At 37.2% G+C, this 17,107-nt stretch overlaps 1 protein-coding gene across 6 annotated transcripts in view; it reads right to left on the bottom strand.

Moving 5' to 3' along the window:
• Nucleotides 1-17,107, bottom strand: part of dachd (dachshund d) — a 121,976-nt gene that overhangs the window by 62,707 nt on the left and 42,162 nt on the right. The window lies entirely within an intron of this gene.

Here is a 17,107-nt window from a genome sequence, read left to right as displayed (position 1 = left end):
TGTTACCAAGGGCAGTGCAGCCACTGGGGACATCTCCCATGACAAAAAGAAAAGAAAAGGTGATTCCATCCCTAGTACTTTTCCCAAACTAATTACATACCAAAAAGCCTTCAAAATATCATGAGTTGGTCAAATGATATATGAAAACCTATTATGTAGCATTGTTTCAGTGACAACTAATATTCCTCTGAATGTTAACAATTAAAATTGCTCATTACAAAAGGGATGAAATGAATGAATGATTTGCTCCTGCTTTTGGTTGTTACCAGAGAAAAGCTCATTTTCAGGGCATTGTCTATATTTCACAGCACTTGCGTTACAATGGCATATCAGGACATGATTGAAAGAGACCTTCATTAACTCAAGGTTTTGTTCTCTTTTTTTCCAGTGACTAAACAGGGCCTCATTTTCATGGCCAAAAGAAAAGCAGAAGAGTACATTCACTATGACCCAAGGCCAAAAAACTCACTTATTCATGTACCACCAAATTCTGTCATGTGCATCAGTTTAGTCCATTTACAGACTGAGCAGATGAGCTGCATTTCATTGCGTTTTATCATGTTTTGTCCCTGACAGGCATGAAATTGAAACGGAAATTCTTTACTTCGCACACTAAAAACAGAAGTGGCCATAAACTCCATGCTCAGAGTTTTAGCCATGAGAAAGAGCAGCACTCGATATAGTCAGGCCTGGGGCCATTCACACTGTAAGGAGTTTGAACCGTATCAGCCTGTTCAGATGTGACAGAACCATTTCCACATCACATCACGTAACGGAAATAGAGACATCATCTACTTCATACCTCGTATAAATGTTCCAGTAAGGATTTCACACTTATTGTAGGTTCATCTTTAGGAATCTTTGATATTTATCTTTGCAGTGCCCCCTCTGTTTATAATTGGCATATACTGTATCAAGTTCTTTATTGCTGTTCTATTTGATGTAATTATGCTAATCTTTTCAGGCATGTGGCAGGCCACAAATGAAATTTAGTCTTTTTAGAAGAATAATTTGCAGAAAAATAATTCTGTCATTAAGCTTTCACCTTCATATTGTTCCAAACCCTTTAATAATTTTGGGCAGAATGTTTAAGCTGCTCTTTTTCATACAATAAAAGTGACTCAAATTAATGAATTTGAGCCATTAATTTGTCATATTCAGTCATGACACATTTTGATGGTTTGCAAATGCACATTTGGCAAGTTGCAATTGGTAATGATAAACAATGATATTTGGCATAATTCATGTAAAAATGGTGTGACCTGACAATGCCATATTTGAATATATGCAAATGTGAAGATTATCAGGAAAGAACTACTTAAATTTCCATCTTTTCTTTATATAAATCTATGACTTTGGCTTCTGAAGCTTTTAGTCATTTTTAAAGATTTTTGTCATCGAACCTCTTTAGCATTCAACAGAAGTCAGTCAGTCATGCAGGACTGGAACAACATGGGGGTGAGTAAATAATAATACAATTTTAATTTTTGGATGAACTATCCCTTTAAATGCAGCACTTTATCTGAGTTTGTCACAGGAGAGCTAAAGAGACCCCGGCAACAAACAATCACATGACCGACCTACAGAACGTCCTAAAATGAAATTCCTCCTCCTATAGAAACACCTCTTTGATCTTATGTGGGAGATTGCATGACAGTTTTGCTGTCATCACTTCCAATGTACTGAGCTGAATTATTTATGAAAGACCTCAATAGATGGCATGTGATGGTAAAAGCCTTCCTCCCTCCTCCCTCAACAATGCCAAAAGCAGAAAAAAACTTGGACAAAAAAATGGACAAAATGTCACATCAACTTTAGCTCCAGGAAGAGCAGGGGATTGTGAACAAAGCAGACGTTTAGCCTGCGAGCTGTGATGGGATCTGCTCACTGAGTGTTTACACCATATCTGATGAAGGCACTATAGAGTGGAAGAGGAGAACAGTGGCTTTTTTATAGACTGTAGCAGCAATATTTTAACTTAACATATTTAAATATTTAAGAGGAATTTTTTGTCACCATTTACTCACCTTCATGTCGTTCCAAACCTGTATGACTGACTTTCTTCTGCTGAACAAAAAAGGTGTAATACATTGCAAAAAGCAGCATGAAAGTCTTAAAATTCATAGTACTCATTTTTTGAAACCACACAATACCTTTATGTGGGGAACAGACATCAACGTCCAATTCATGAACAAATCATTCTTTTGAGTCAGATCTTTTCAATGAACTGATTGATCCAGTTCACAAAAGCAGTATGAATGCTTCGTTCATGAATCAGACTGATCCAGCTCTTCAGTTCAATTGAATAGTGATTTTTTTTTTTTTCTGTTCACTTACAGAACTATACCACTAGAGTCATATGGGATGAGACTCTGAGTCATATGAGACTCTGCCTTGTTTTGAAGTTACTTTTGAACTCCAGTCCCCATTCATTATAACTGCATGGAAAAGTATATTCTTTAAAATTGTGTCTTTTGTGTTCCAAATCAAGAAAAATAAAGTCATACAGGTTTGAAACAATTTGAGTGTGAGTAAATTATGACAGTTTCCGTAACACTTTATTTCAATGGTCCACTTTAGACATTCTGCTAACTCTAAGTTTGCAACTACACTGTAAACCCCAACGCTCAAAATACTTAATTGGTTTAAGTAGAGCCAACTTAAAATAAATAAATTAGTTCAGTTAAATTAACTGTATTTTTTTTTTTTTTTTTTTGAGTTCACAGCACTGACATATTTCAAGTAAATGGAACTGTTTTATTGTTTTGAGTTGTATGAACAATTTTTTTTATTTATTTATTTTTTTTTACTTAGTCTAACTTAAGCTGAAACTGGTCCGGGATTTCAATTCCCCAACATGCTTTGCCCATGGCACTCAAAAGAGAGTGTAAATGTTAAAACTAAGTGTTATACAATGTTTTTTTGTGCAAAATGAATGGTAAATGAGATTTAGTAGTTATTAATGGTTTGCCATGATAATTTAGAAAAGCTTCTGTTAATGTGGGTTTTTAGAGAGTTACCATCATGGTGATAAGTGACGCATGCTGCTTGGTTTGACAGTATGTAAGTTACATGTTTTAAGTTGCTGTACTCATTCAGTAAGTGCTATACCAAACTTTTTGAGTTCTGACAACTTATATGTAAACTTGAGGTTTACAGTGAAGTAAATAACTCATTTGATTTGCAAGAATTCAAAAAAAAAAAAAAAAATTTAACTTAATCTTTTATGTTAATTGCTATCAAAATGTATGAGTTAGCTAACTCAGTACTTCAGGATAGGAGCAATTAACATGCACGAGTACTACAAACTCAAAACTTGATAGTTCTGCTTACTTAAAATGGGAACATCATAACTCAAAAAATTTTTTATAACTGATTACCTTAAATTTTTTTGAGTTAGATCAACATATTTGGGTTTACATTGTAAATGTTAAATAACTCCCAGAACATTAGTAGACTGTTAGTTAAGGGTTTGATGTTAAGTTTGGAGTTAGTAGAATACGTTTACATGATGACAATAGCAAGTTGACAATAAGTTTACTTATAGTCAGTAGGATATCTGTTGGGTGACCAAGTGTTCGAAATTTTGGGGTGAACTATAGCTTTAAGAGATACATACTGAAGTTTTGTTGTTACTGTATTAAACATCCCAATTACACTAACTTAATTTTGTATGGCTTTGTGTGTGTGTGGTCAATTGCTTGTATTTATGACAGCAAGATAGCATTCTGAAAAACAAGTTGGAAACAAAACTGAATCACATCAAGTGTTTGAAACCGAAATCCCCATCATGCGACAGCGCGGAAGGTTTTCACTTAAAAGAGGACGGCCTGTGCTCATATGTTCAAGAGGACACTGCAGTCATTTAGCTGAGATATGCATGAGCATTCTCTGCTGTTTGTCGCTTCTGTAAACAGCGATTATGGGGCCACTGAGGACGAAGGGAGAACAAGAGCTGGACCTTCACAAAAGAACGAGTACAATTTGTCATGTGCTGGATGCCGAGTCCTTAAATAGCCCGGCACAAAAAGTCCTCAAAAGTAGGCTATTAGAGCACAACAATGGTTCATGAGATCCACTTGTGTTTGAGATATGCCCTGTCCACTCCACTACTGGATGTCACCACTACCAAACTTAGTTACATCCTTTTCCCTTTTTTCATTTCTTTTTTGTAACTCTGGGATATTTTTCCACACAATGGTAGAAGCAAGGCTATCCGTGACGTTTTGCTGAGCGCTATGCTGACAAATTCAAATAAACAAGATTTTCACCCCTAGAGGGAGAACGCAATGTTTGCTTGCATTTATTTATTAGATAAAGCTGAGTGGTTTGTATTACTCAGAAGGTAAACATTTGAAATTAGCTGAAAAATGCAATGCAGACACAGCCAACCAGTTATTAATGAAGAGGGTTACAGCCAGTGTGCAAGTAATTTGGGGGAGAGAGAGAGAGGGTTAGGGGATCTGACCCCCCAAATTTAGGTTTGACCCTCTAGCCTCAAAAGAAGTGGGAAAAAGAATGTTTAAATGGTCTACTAAGTAGTTAAATCCAATGTTGAGAAGAAATATATTCATTTGCACATTTTCTTGAGGCACCAAAAACGTATATATATTCTGCTCTTATTGCATTTACTTTCAAGCACAAAAACCAAATAATCACCCAGCAATCTCTCTTTATTGCTAATAATATAGTTAACAACATATCCTGTCTCCAAACTTAGGATGTTTTATAGACAGCATTTGCCTGGGGCCAAAAAGTGGCAAATTTGTAACAAATGTAGGAATTCTCATTTTGTTTTGCATTCATGGCGAAAAGAAAGTAAGAGTGAACTTTCCCTGAACCATGCTTCCTTTAATGGACTTGGTCCATGTTGACCCAGGAGTTCACATTGGAACATGATCTCCTCCGTCCCACCACACTGAGAAAGCAATCAGATTAAACCCACAAAATATATGGCCATCTCACTTCCACAATACAAAAGTCAGCAAATAACTGAATTCAACCTCTCATGTGTTGTTTCTTAGTATCTGTTAGGAAAAAAAGCATTTATGGAAAAGAAAATACTATGTCCTAGTATAATAAAAATAAAAACCACTTAAAAGTGCTTAAATACTTAATTATAACTGAGAAAAAAACGACCAGGGATCTAAAGACATTTCTTTCTTCCAGAAGTCACTGGATATATCACAAATAAATGTCACGCATAAATACTCACAAATTGCAATTTCCCTCAAACTCGTATCCAAAGGCTAGTTTAAAACATTTCACCTCTGTATTAAACTAGAGTTTTGTGTATATTTAAGGGGCACCATGAAAGTCAGTTTTATTAGAAGGAAATCAGTGACCAATATAATAGTTCCATTATTTACAGTATAGCACATACTGGATAGTTGTATAATAATAATAATATCTATTGAACATGTAATCTGTCTAGAATCAGTTTGAATATCTTTTCAGGATTTGAACTAATTTACCATGTTAAGATTTAATAAAAGCAGTTTAAAATCCAGTATTTCATATTACATTTTTAAAATGTATTACAAGATTTGAGACACATTTCACACACATTTGAGAAGTACACAAAGAATATATTTGGTCTGTATTTTTCAGACAGGTTTGTGGACCTCTGGACCTAATGGAGACACATTTTGCTGCCAGCTGATGAAACGTTATCCTGGAGTCAATACATGTCTCGCTCAGGTTTACAGAAAGAACATTCCGTTTTGATTCGCCTCAAATGGAGCAATTAACCTTTCCCGTCTTCCTTTTGTTTGTCATTGGGAAAGGTAAAGATGAAGATATTTATTCCATTTACTCGCAGTCAACCAAAACAAGCGGACGAATCACAGCATCTCTGCTTCTGTAAATACAGACTCCTCCAGTAGCCCGCCAATCAGGCCTTATAAAATATTAACCCAATGTCATTGCCCTTTTCAAATCTCTCACCTAGAATTCCCTAATTGTTCCCTTTCTTTATCTCACTGAAGCAAAGTGTAAATAAATTAGCAAAATAGCTTTTATCAGCCTGAATAACCTTTTAACTGAAGGATTATCACTGGTTTATTTTTCATTTCTTTTCGTGCGATAGCAGCACATGCCTCATTGATTACTTTGCTGAGGTGGTGGCCAGCAGAGAAAACAAGGGCCTGATAACAAACCGAGGTCTCCGCACTAACAATAACACACTACGCTCAGATTAGGCCCCCTGACTTTGCAGCTTTACTCGGCTTGATTAGATGGAATGCTGGCAGGTGAAGCTTTTCCATTTTACTATGCAATCTTTGTGTGGACTGATTATAAGATCGAAGCACATAACTCTGACCAATTGATCATAGTTAGAAAGATATTCAATTTAAACTACTGTACATTGAAAGGACAGACTTGAAACTAAAGCATGAAACTAGGTCAATACATTAGACTGGATAATCTAAATATATGGACTCTAAACCTAGTGGAATGATTGCAAATGGTTGTTAGAAACATTTTAAAGGGATGGTTCACTCAAAAACAAACATTACTTTTATTATTTTCTTATGTTAAGCTATAGAAAACAAAACAAAATAAACACACACACACACACACACACACAAAACACCATAAAAGTAGAATGAATCATTCTTTTGAACCAGTTCTTTTCACTTGTTGAACTGATCCAGTTCTTTAGTTCAACTCACTGATTCAATAGACCTCAAGTAAAGAGTGAGAAGAAAATTGAGTGGAAAAGACTTTCAATCTGTTGATATAATGATATAAAATGGTTTCAGAAGACATGGAATATGTATATATAGACTAGTTTATTGTACTTTTTTGTTGTTTTTCATAATTTCTGGAACTTGACACTAAAAATGATGGGTTAAAAACAACCCATGTTGGGTTAAATATGGACAAACTCAGCGATTGGGTTGTTTTAACCCAGCGGTTGGGTTAAATGTTTGTCCAACCTGCTGGGCAGTTTTATTTAACCCAGATATTTTTTAAAATTACTATATGGCTGTCTTAAAATGAACCCAAAATAGGTTAAAAAAATAAAAAAATAAATATATTAATATATATATATATATATATATATATATATATATATATATATATATATAAAACACATAATTACACGAGGCAACAGTAATAATGAAAATGTGAAGATTTATTAATAAGCAATTTAAAAAATGTTTATTATTATTTATCAAACTTAGTAATACATTTTCATTTATTAAACACATTAATAAATAAAATGCTAGGTTAAAAAAAGGACATGGACAAACCCAGAGATTGGGTTGTTTTGACACAGCGGTTGGGTTAAATGTTTACCCTGCTGGGTAGTTTTATTTAACTCAACTATTGTTTAAAAATTACTGTATTGCTTGCTTAAAATGAACCCAAAATAGGTTGGAGTTAACATTTATTAATGTGTTTAATAAATGAAAATGTATTAAGTTTGATAAATAATAGTAATTTTTTTTTAAATTGCTTATTAATAAATCTTCACATTTTCATTATTACTGTTGCCTCTTGTAATTATGTGTTTGATATAGATATATATATTTAGATATATAGATAACCCAAAATGGGTTGAAAAAAAAAAAATATATATATATATATATATATATATATATATATATATATATATATATATATATTTTTTTTTTTTTTTTTTTTTTTTTTTTCCAACCCATTTTGGGTTCATTTTAAGACAGCCATATAGTAATTTTAAACAATATCTGGGTTAAATAAAACTGCCCAGCAGGTTGGACAAATATTTAACCCAACCGCTGTGTCAAAACAACCCAATCTCTGTGTTTGTCCATGTCCATGTCCTTTTACTTTTTTTTTTTCTTTTTTTTATTAGAGTGCATATACTGCATGTGATAAATCTGACGTTATATGAAAAGAGTAGTGTGAAATATCTTTGTGTTCCACAGAAAAAAATATGAGGGTGAGTAAATGACAGAATTTTTATTTTTTAGTTGAGCTATTCCTTTGCTGCTCATCAAAGATGTTTTTTAAAAGCTCAGGACCACCATGGACATGCTATGGCCACGATCGCATTATGAATACGAAACACTAACATTCTTGACTTTGCAAACCACTAATCATCTCTTTTATTCCGTACACAGACCGCCAGCATCAACTTCAACTTCCCTAGAAGTTTTCAACAAGGGTCGTAGTGAAGCAAAGAACTAGAATCTACAATGATACCTGATATATAGCAACACAAGTGGCTGTCTCAGTCACTTACACCAGCACATGAATGGAACGCTAACAGAAGAGGTCAGCCGGAGCACCGTGATGGCCCGTTCCACCGGCGCTCCTGCATTAATCAGTGCTGCCTCAGATTTTATCACTCTCTGTATTTGCATCGAACTGTTGTTGCTTTATCGCCACCAGCTCTCTCTCCTTCTCACACCTGTCACCCTCAGCCAGGTAGACGCCTTATCAGATCAACATAGATGGATTATGTGCGAGCACTTCATATAAAGCGTTTTATAAGCAGGAACAGCTGCATCCGCTGGTAAACGGTGAACTTTGTGAGGAACAATATATTAGATCAAATGCAAACAATCAAAGGGAGCAGTTACCCTCAGCGGTCTACAAACAGTGGCCCTCTCCTCCCCAGACGTGTTTTTTTCTGCCCAATCCTTCAACAGTACCGCGCCGGGCGTAACATTTAGAGATACAGAGAGTGCTCAGGTTATAAAAGTGGCCTTCCTGCTGCTTTTGTACGCTGCACAGTCTGATTAAAGAGCCACAGGGCAGGGCAATCAGATTGCGCCACTGCAAAGGAACTCGCAACCCAGTTATGTTCCTTCCTTGAGCTTTATTTACATGGCCGTGTCCTCATGTAAAAGTATGCAGAACGACTAACCATAAAACATATTAAAAAAGTATGTGAACCCTCACAAATTTAGAGTTCTTGCTACTCACAGGAAACTTTGCTTAATGTGGACCATGCCTCAAACAAAAAAAAAAGATCTTAAAAAAACTAAAATTAAGAATTGTTGACTTGGTCAACACCTCCAATCTCGCCTCATTGACTGGACCGCAGGTTATCTGACTTCAGTTAGCTTTTGGAGAACTCATTAGGATGGGGATTCACATACTTTTTCCCCAAACAAAACTGTCTCTGTTTTGAATTTGTTTAAACATAATGTGTTTGTCTATTCTTGACTGAATTGAAGTGAACTCCGTTGTAGTTACAGGTCAATGACATAATTCAGGCATTTTAAGAATAAAATAAATGCCAGAAAAAAAATGTTATTGACCAAAACATTCACACTATGCCAGAGTGTATACCATTTGTACAATTTTCTCATTGCTGACTGTAGTTTTTAGGTGTTTGAGGGTTGTTCTTTTTATTGTTGTAACTTATGACCAGTTTATCCAAAAATCCAAGCATCCAATCCTCTGTGGACTGCAACGGTAAACATGACACCGTTTGAGATAACTTCATACTGGAGAGAGATTTTAGAGGGAAAAAAAGATCTGAAAGCAAGATAAACTGCTGATTATTTTAATGCATCATTAATGACAAAAAGCCGATTTCTTAATTGCGTACTATAATTGTGAAGCTTAAAATTGTTTTGTATCAGTACTATTAGCACTAATAAGGAGCAGCAGGCCTGTACATCCTGGGAACTGATGTAGAATGCCTAATTGGTTGACTTTTCCGTGCCTAATGGACGATTCTCTTAATTAAAAAGACACTGCAGAAAATGTTATAGATCAGATATGGCAGAGAGAGGGAAATAAGTAAATGCAGTTAATCAAATGTATGAAAATGAACAGTTCCAGGAAAGTTAAAATGAGATGGCTAGATATGATTTCCATCGCAATATTTATTAATTTCAGTCCCTTTGGTTAACAAAACAGAGCTGTGCTTATCTTCATAATGGTGAGGATATGCTCTCAGTGATCTCCCTTTACAACGCAGAATTACGACGCATATGAAACAAGTCTTCAAAACAAGGCTTTAAAAACTTACTAGTCAGGGTGCCTTTGAGGATATTTAATTAAAATCTAATCCTGCATTCATTAAGGCTCACATAAATTAAGCTGTCATTCATAAGATTTATGGATTCTCATTTGCATATTGCATACAATTCATCAATTACTCAAGTATGAAAGGAGCACATTTCCCTTGGAGCTGCCTGCTGCCCTGCCAGCATTTGAAATGAGAGAAAGAGCGATACTGTCAGGCATTCGAAACAAACTTTCCCCACAATGTCTGCCTCTTGATTAATCTAATTTCCAAGGCATCCTTTTACAAGATTGTACACAGTCCAGCTGCAGTTTTCAATTATATGTCCTGTCCTCACCACTAACTTTGAATGGGAGATAGATGTAGCATGGGGCAAGTATCCAACCCCGGTCTCCTCCACATCACATGCCTGTTTACTCCGATCTTCGTAAATTAAAAAAAAGAGAGGTGTTTTAGAGGCAGATGGAGCTGGGAGGGAGGGAAAAGGGGGAAATGCTGTAATTTTATTTGGTGGGATGTCAGACGAAAGGCTCGGTGTGTAATAATAGCATATTTCCTGTCACATTTACATCCGCCGAGCTTTCTAACAGAGGGAGGTTTCATCCAACACATTAAATAACTCCCATTTCGAAGAGGCGCTCGGCCACTGTGGGAGAACGCCGGCATGGAGGAAGTGCTTAAACCGAGTCGAGCGTGAATACTTCTAAGATAAAAGGTCAGGCGAAAACAAACAGATGACTTGCGAGGATGAATAGAATTAATTGAGTCATTAATATGCATGGCTAATAAAGCTCGAAAAAATTCTACGTGGAGAACGAAATCATTGTCGACTATTCTCTCTTAATGGCCCATATTTTCAGCTTGAAGGGATCTGGGACGTGTACATATCAATCTCGGGGAGGGGGAAGAGGGGGGCATTTGACGAACAGGTTGGGATAACCTCAGTGCCGATTGTTAAAGTCAGACAAAGCAAACAAAGCAAACTTGTTCTAGAGAGGATATTAATTCCCAATTAATCCCAAATTCTGGCAGAGGAACAGACCAGTGCAGCAAGTGAAAGTCATCTTGAAGGGTACTTAATTGGTTCCCTATAGAAAAAGAGCTTGATAACAGAGATCAAGCTGCAGTTTATTAATCCTTCCCATTGTCTTCTGAAATTGTCGTCAAAGTAACTTCAGATAGAGCCAACAGTTAAGACTTTAATGTGCTTTTAATATTAACAAGAGGAAGCAATTAAGAGGCCACAAAACAATAGCACTCAGACTGATGCATATTAATTCGGCAAATATGATTTCAGAATCAATACGATTAAGGCAGTGTGCCACACAAACACGTGCGCCTACACTGTCATATACACACACACACAAATCTAGAGGCTTTTTTTCCCCCCTTTAACTGAGAACATTTGTCCCACATTACATGGAATTATGTTTCATAAACATCCATGTTTTGCATTACATACATTACAATTAGCAAATGACAGCGTAAACCTGGTATTTCTGGTTGTTCTTTGACATTTCAGTCTCCTACTGACTTTCCAAAGTCATTAATTCAGTCGGCCTCAACTAAAATGGGCGACTCACTAATTACAACGAGAGCAAATATCTGATATTGTGCAAGACGTAGGATGTGAGGTCTGTATCCTCTCAGGGACAAACAAATTTAACGCCAGGACTAAACAGGAAGTCCTTAATGATTAACATTAATTGGACTGTGGAATCGGAATCCTGTGTGAAACATTAAACAAAAATTATCCACTGTTTATACTCTTTCTGCTTTCTTAATAATTAATGAAATGTAAATATTCCAGGGAGTCCAGAAGTGATCTGTGGTGGGAGAGGAAGAGCGATGTTTACACAACGGCACAGTGAGTCTGTGTGGCAGAGACGATCCGCCCCGTCCTCCTCCTCCTCCTCCTCCTGCGCTTTTAGATACTGTTTATGCAGAACGAATCATCCTCTGTGACTCCCGGATCCTGATCAATTCCATTTGAACGCAGTTTACTGTGAAAACAGAACAATTGACCTCACAAAAGCAGTTCCTGCTAACAAAATCCCTCGATTTGTCCCTGCTAAAAAGAAATCAAGGCCCGACTACTAAACGCATGTCAGCCGCATCCGTCTGCCTCTCTTTGATCCTTCAGGACGAATCACCGACTGCGTGCGGAGAGCAAACAACCAGAACCTTTTAAGACAGTTGGAGGGAAAAGCGCCCCACCCAGTCAGGAGACAAATCGAATGTGGCACGTACAAGTTTACTTTCATCCTCGCTGTCTGATTGCCATCAACTGCCAAATGTGGCGTAATGGCAGCGAGGCAAGGCCCGTGTCGTTAAACCCGCAGAATGACAATTACTTCAGACAAGCTTTATCAGGGCCCGTGACCCAGCCTCCACCAAGCTAACTAAATCACTCGTTTTATTCCTGGAAGCTTGCGATTCCATTAAAAAGCTTCATGAGGAGGTAAGAAAAGTCCATTTAGGCTCAGTGTGAGGGCAAATAGTCCGACTCAGCACATCGTACAAAGTCTTCACACCACTTGATGATGTAATTCTTAATGCATGGCCCTGGTCCACATAAATCTTAAGCGAGACATCACCTGAGATTTTTTTCCGTCCCTCTCTGCTATCTCTCTCTCGGTTTTATGATGAATTGTTTGCAACATCTCTGCGACTAAAGCCTTCAACCTCTTCAAACCGCTGCCTCTAATAACTCGTCGCTACAGGAGGGGGGGGTGCATGACAGAATGATGAATATCACAACAGACAGCTCCAATATGGTACAATTTTAGCAGATCAATATCGCACTGCAATATAAGAAAAAGCAGCAGATATTAGTCTACACAGTGTATTACAGATGAGGAACATCTATGCTCTCTACTCTCGTGCCAGACCCTCGCAGATATTTCAAGCACGTCTCTTACTCTGCACCTTGCATATCGAAACTAATCACTCTGTGGGTCGAACGGGCATCTGCTTAGAATTAGCATGGCGTGCTAATGTTTTGAGTGACTTCCGTGGACAAGGTTGCTTAAACAGAAATAAACTATGGCAAGGTGCGAGAGTCCAATTATTCACCAGAGCAGAAATCTTTCTCACAGGCTGATAATGGGTTTAAAGTATTATGTTGCACGGATACTGCTGCATTATTAGCTAATACAGAGGAGGCCAATGCTGGTTTTTAGGGGTCATGAACTGCTTCTTTTATTTATTTTTTTTATAATGTTCTCTGAGGTCCACTTATAATGTCATTAAGAGTTTTAAATTTAAAAAAATCCTAATTTAGAAGTAATAGGCTATTTTTTATCCTGTTTTTGACCCCCTCTCTTTTAAACAATCAGTATTGATGGGCATGTCACATTCAAGACTTGGAAGTAAACAGCCACTGCTATGATTGAGTAACAGTTTTGCATATCAAAATAATTTTCAATGTCCCTGACATTACACATGCGGAATTGTTTTGAAAAGATGTTGAAAATTATCTTGTTACATAGTTGAAACTTTGAGTTGTGAAATGTGAAACATTTATGTATATTTTATGCTTTATAAGCCTTGGTTGTGTATCTACATGGAGTCACCACAGTTATAATTGACAAAGGATGACTTGAATGTACCATTGTTTGTCACACTGACGACTATTCATAGTTTACATCATGCTTTTCGATAAAGTGAAAAACATATACATCATTTGCAGTCATGTTTTAAAGGGGTGGTTGATTATGATTTCACTTTTTTTACTTTAGTTAGTGTGTAATGTTGCTGTTAGAGCACAAACAACATCTGCAAAGTTACAATGCTCAAAGTTCAATGCGATATTTTCTTTTAAAGAATTCTGTTTAAGGACTACAACAAACGGCTGGTAGGGACTACAACGAGTTTCTTCCCGGGTTAGTGTCATCACTAACCCTAAAATTTGCATAAACCCTGCCCCCGAGAACAGGCAACAAAGGGGTTGAGGCCATGTTATGCTGCTTTAGAGAAGAGGAAGAGTTGTTATAGTAGAGTGTTGTTACCATGCTGTCATTTTACAACCAGACTTCTTCACAAATGAGGGTCAATTCAATGCTGGATTTGCACAAAAGATTAACATGATGGCACATGCTAGTCGATGAGTTGAATCAACTCCACAGCAACTACATAAATGTATCCACTAACCATTCAAAAACATCCAGATGCATTCTAAAAGTTGTAACTTGTTCCTGAGTCTTTCCATCAGTGTCAGACTCCGGTTTGAACAATGTAAGGCTGAACACCGTTACTGACAATCGTCATTTTGGCTGTGTGAGATTCTCCAGCTTTGTTGTTGTTGAGCAACCGAAGCACGAGCTGTTAAAGCTCTGCCCTCTTCTGGAAAGCGGCCGGGAGCAGCAGCTCATTTTCATTTATTGGGGGACACACAAAAACGGCGTGTTTTTGCTCACACCCAAATGGGGGCAAATTTGACAAGCTATAATAAATGATTTGTGGGGCATTTTGAGCTGAAACTTTACAGACACATTCTGGGAGAACACCAGAGACTTATATTACATCTTCTAAAAGGGGCATAATAGGTCCCCTTTAAATAAAATGAAACGTGTTGTAATGTCTTACTGATGACAAAACAGAAGATGTCACTTACTGAAGATTTTATTTAGGATTACAGTGAATGGCTTAGATAAAAAAAAAAATAATAATAATAACAAAAGCTTCATTCTCTACGTGCTTTCTTGCGTATTCAATAATCCAATTCATTAACCTCATAAATGTCAGAGCAAAGGAAAGAACAGCAAATCACAACTATCACAACTATTCACAGTTTGACTGTGGCACTATAGTTAATACTCAATACATATCAAACGATCTGTATCGGACAAAACAATAGTGACACATAGATATAAACACTGTTACTCACACTTGTGTTCTGCGACATTACTGTCGGATCCAATGTAGTTGGCACTGCATCATCTTTTATTTTTAGTCTCTCTAACTGTGTCATGTTTAAAAACAAATCCACAGTAAAACGAAGCAAAGAAATGAACAGTGTCTTACTGACAAGATCTGACTGTCTAAAAATGAAGTTCATCCACAATTTCTTAATGTTAGGATCACAAGGATGGCAATGCAAAAACTGTGTTTTTCCACAACTTGGCACTGCAAAAACGTATTGTAATCCTCAGAGGCATCCTCAGAGGCAATCCTGTGTTTGAATCGGTCTTGTATTTACTACTACATGACATGCTTGGTGGGCGGGGCTAAAGAAGCAATGATGTAAGAAGCAGGAGATGATCTTCTTCTGCAGAGGCAGTCTTTCATCACACTATGACGTAATAATGAGACAAATTCCGAAACAAGTCATTTTCTGAGCTTGGTTTCAATAAAAGCTGTTTTTAGACTAGGTCTTTGCACACTGAGTCCGAAATTCACTTCTGAAATTTTCACATTTGCGCTCTCTCGTTCAACTCGGAAAAAAAACAGAGAGAAAAGGAAGCAAACTGAAGATATCACATAAATCCAAATCTCATGAAAAAAAAATTAGGATAAATGATTTCCTCCCTCATTATTCATCACAGCATCACATATTAGAATTCATAAAATTCACAACAGCATGGTTTCCATTCTAACTAGACACCACTGACCATATTGCAACGGACTGTCTCGCTCTCACTCCTATCAGCAAGACAAGTGAGATGGTCTGGGGGCAAGAGAGGGGGATTGCAAATGTTCATAATGCATAATATCTTCTCTCACCGGGGAGCAGCAGTGGGGCCCCTTAGCTGTCACCGGCAATAGGGCCCAGCCATTGTGAAAGCTCAAGGTTCGTTAAATACTATTAATGGAACACAGTATCCGTTGTGCGGCGAAACTTGTCAGCATTTCATTAGAGACTGATAAACATATAATAGAGAAGTGTCAGGCCCAGAGTGGAGTGTGTGACAGGCCAGTGGGGGAAGGATTTGGAGGATTTCGCCGCTGCGATCATTCATTCCCATGATCCACTGCTGACTGACAGAACGATCTCAACCAGCCCGGGACATTACAGGGAGGAACGAGACCCAGACTGTCTAAAGTGGGGCTCAGACCACATATACGAAGTAGTGACAATATGTTTCTTTTGTTTAAGTATTAGGGCTTGATTAAAAGGAATATTGAATTTTTTCATTTTTGGGCAGCTGGATTCAAGAAAAAACAGCCGCTTTGGGATTGTGGGGTCCATAGGAGAGAATATGCCTAATCACTTAATTATAATGTATGAATTGTTAAGTAATTTATTTAAAAAGTTTTTTTGCAGGGTAGAGCTATTTTTTATAAATATTTGTTTAATATTTAGTATTATTATATAGGCTAATGTTATATTGTATTATTTTTTAATTATAACAAAAATTTCTCACACATAAACAATTCTCAAGCTCATCTAATTGCTCGAAGATCGCCGTTTTACCACAAAATGAGTTGTAAAACACGGGACTTTTGTACCTTGTGCTGATGTTTAACACAGAACAAGACACTTGAGCCTTTTACACCATCAACAATCGGTCACCAGTGCTGTTAATCAGTTAATCTATTCTTTTTCCCGTCTTGCAAGAAATATGTAAAGAAAGATAATTAAAAACGTGTTAGGTGAAAGTCCAGCAGCCTTGCTCCGAGTGTATGTTCTCACAATGCACGCTTTGTTCGTCTTATTAACCTTCTCGCTACTCAGCGTGCCTATAAATGAAATCTTTAGCCCTTTACATGTGAAATTAAAACTGCAGTCCCCTGAGCACTTTTAATTATTCCTCTCCTGAAAAACTTCCACTTTTGTCAGCCCGCTTTATTAGCAAAGCAGCCGACTCCCACTCTCTCTCTCTTTCTCTCTGCCCAAGTCTGTCATGGTTCACTCCTTTGAATCTCTCTCCTTTTTTCCTCTATTCTTCCAGCAGGCCTGTTAAATTCTCACCTTGTGCTGCCCTTGTCATCAACCCGATGAAGCACAAAGCTAGGCAGCGAGGGAGTGTTTACTCATTTCCCCAGCACATTATCTATCACATTAATCACAGGCCCGGACCTTCTGGACACAGCGGTCTCCTGCTTTGCCCTGGACTCTCATCAAACCTGACCATCCCTCTCAGTGCACTACACACACTAAACAGCAGCGCTGCATGCCAGTAAGAGCGGCTG

Source organism: Chanodichthys erythropterus, chromosome 14 (genome assembly GCF_024489055.1).
Source record: "Chanodichthys erythropterus isolate Z2021 chromosome 14, ASM2448905v1, whole genome shotgun sequence".
In the NCBI taxonomy this organism is placed as follows: Eukaryota; Metazoa; Chordata; class Actinopteri; order Cypriniformes; family Xenocyprididae; genus Chanodichthys; species Chanodichthys erythropterus.
This window is presented reverse-complemented; position numbering and strand designations above follow the sequence as displayed.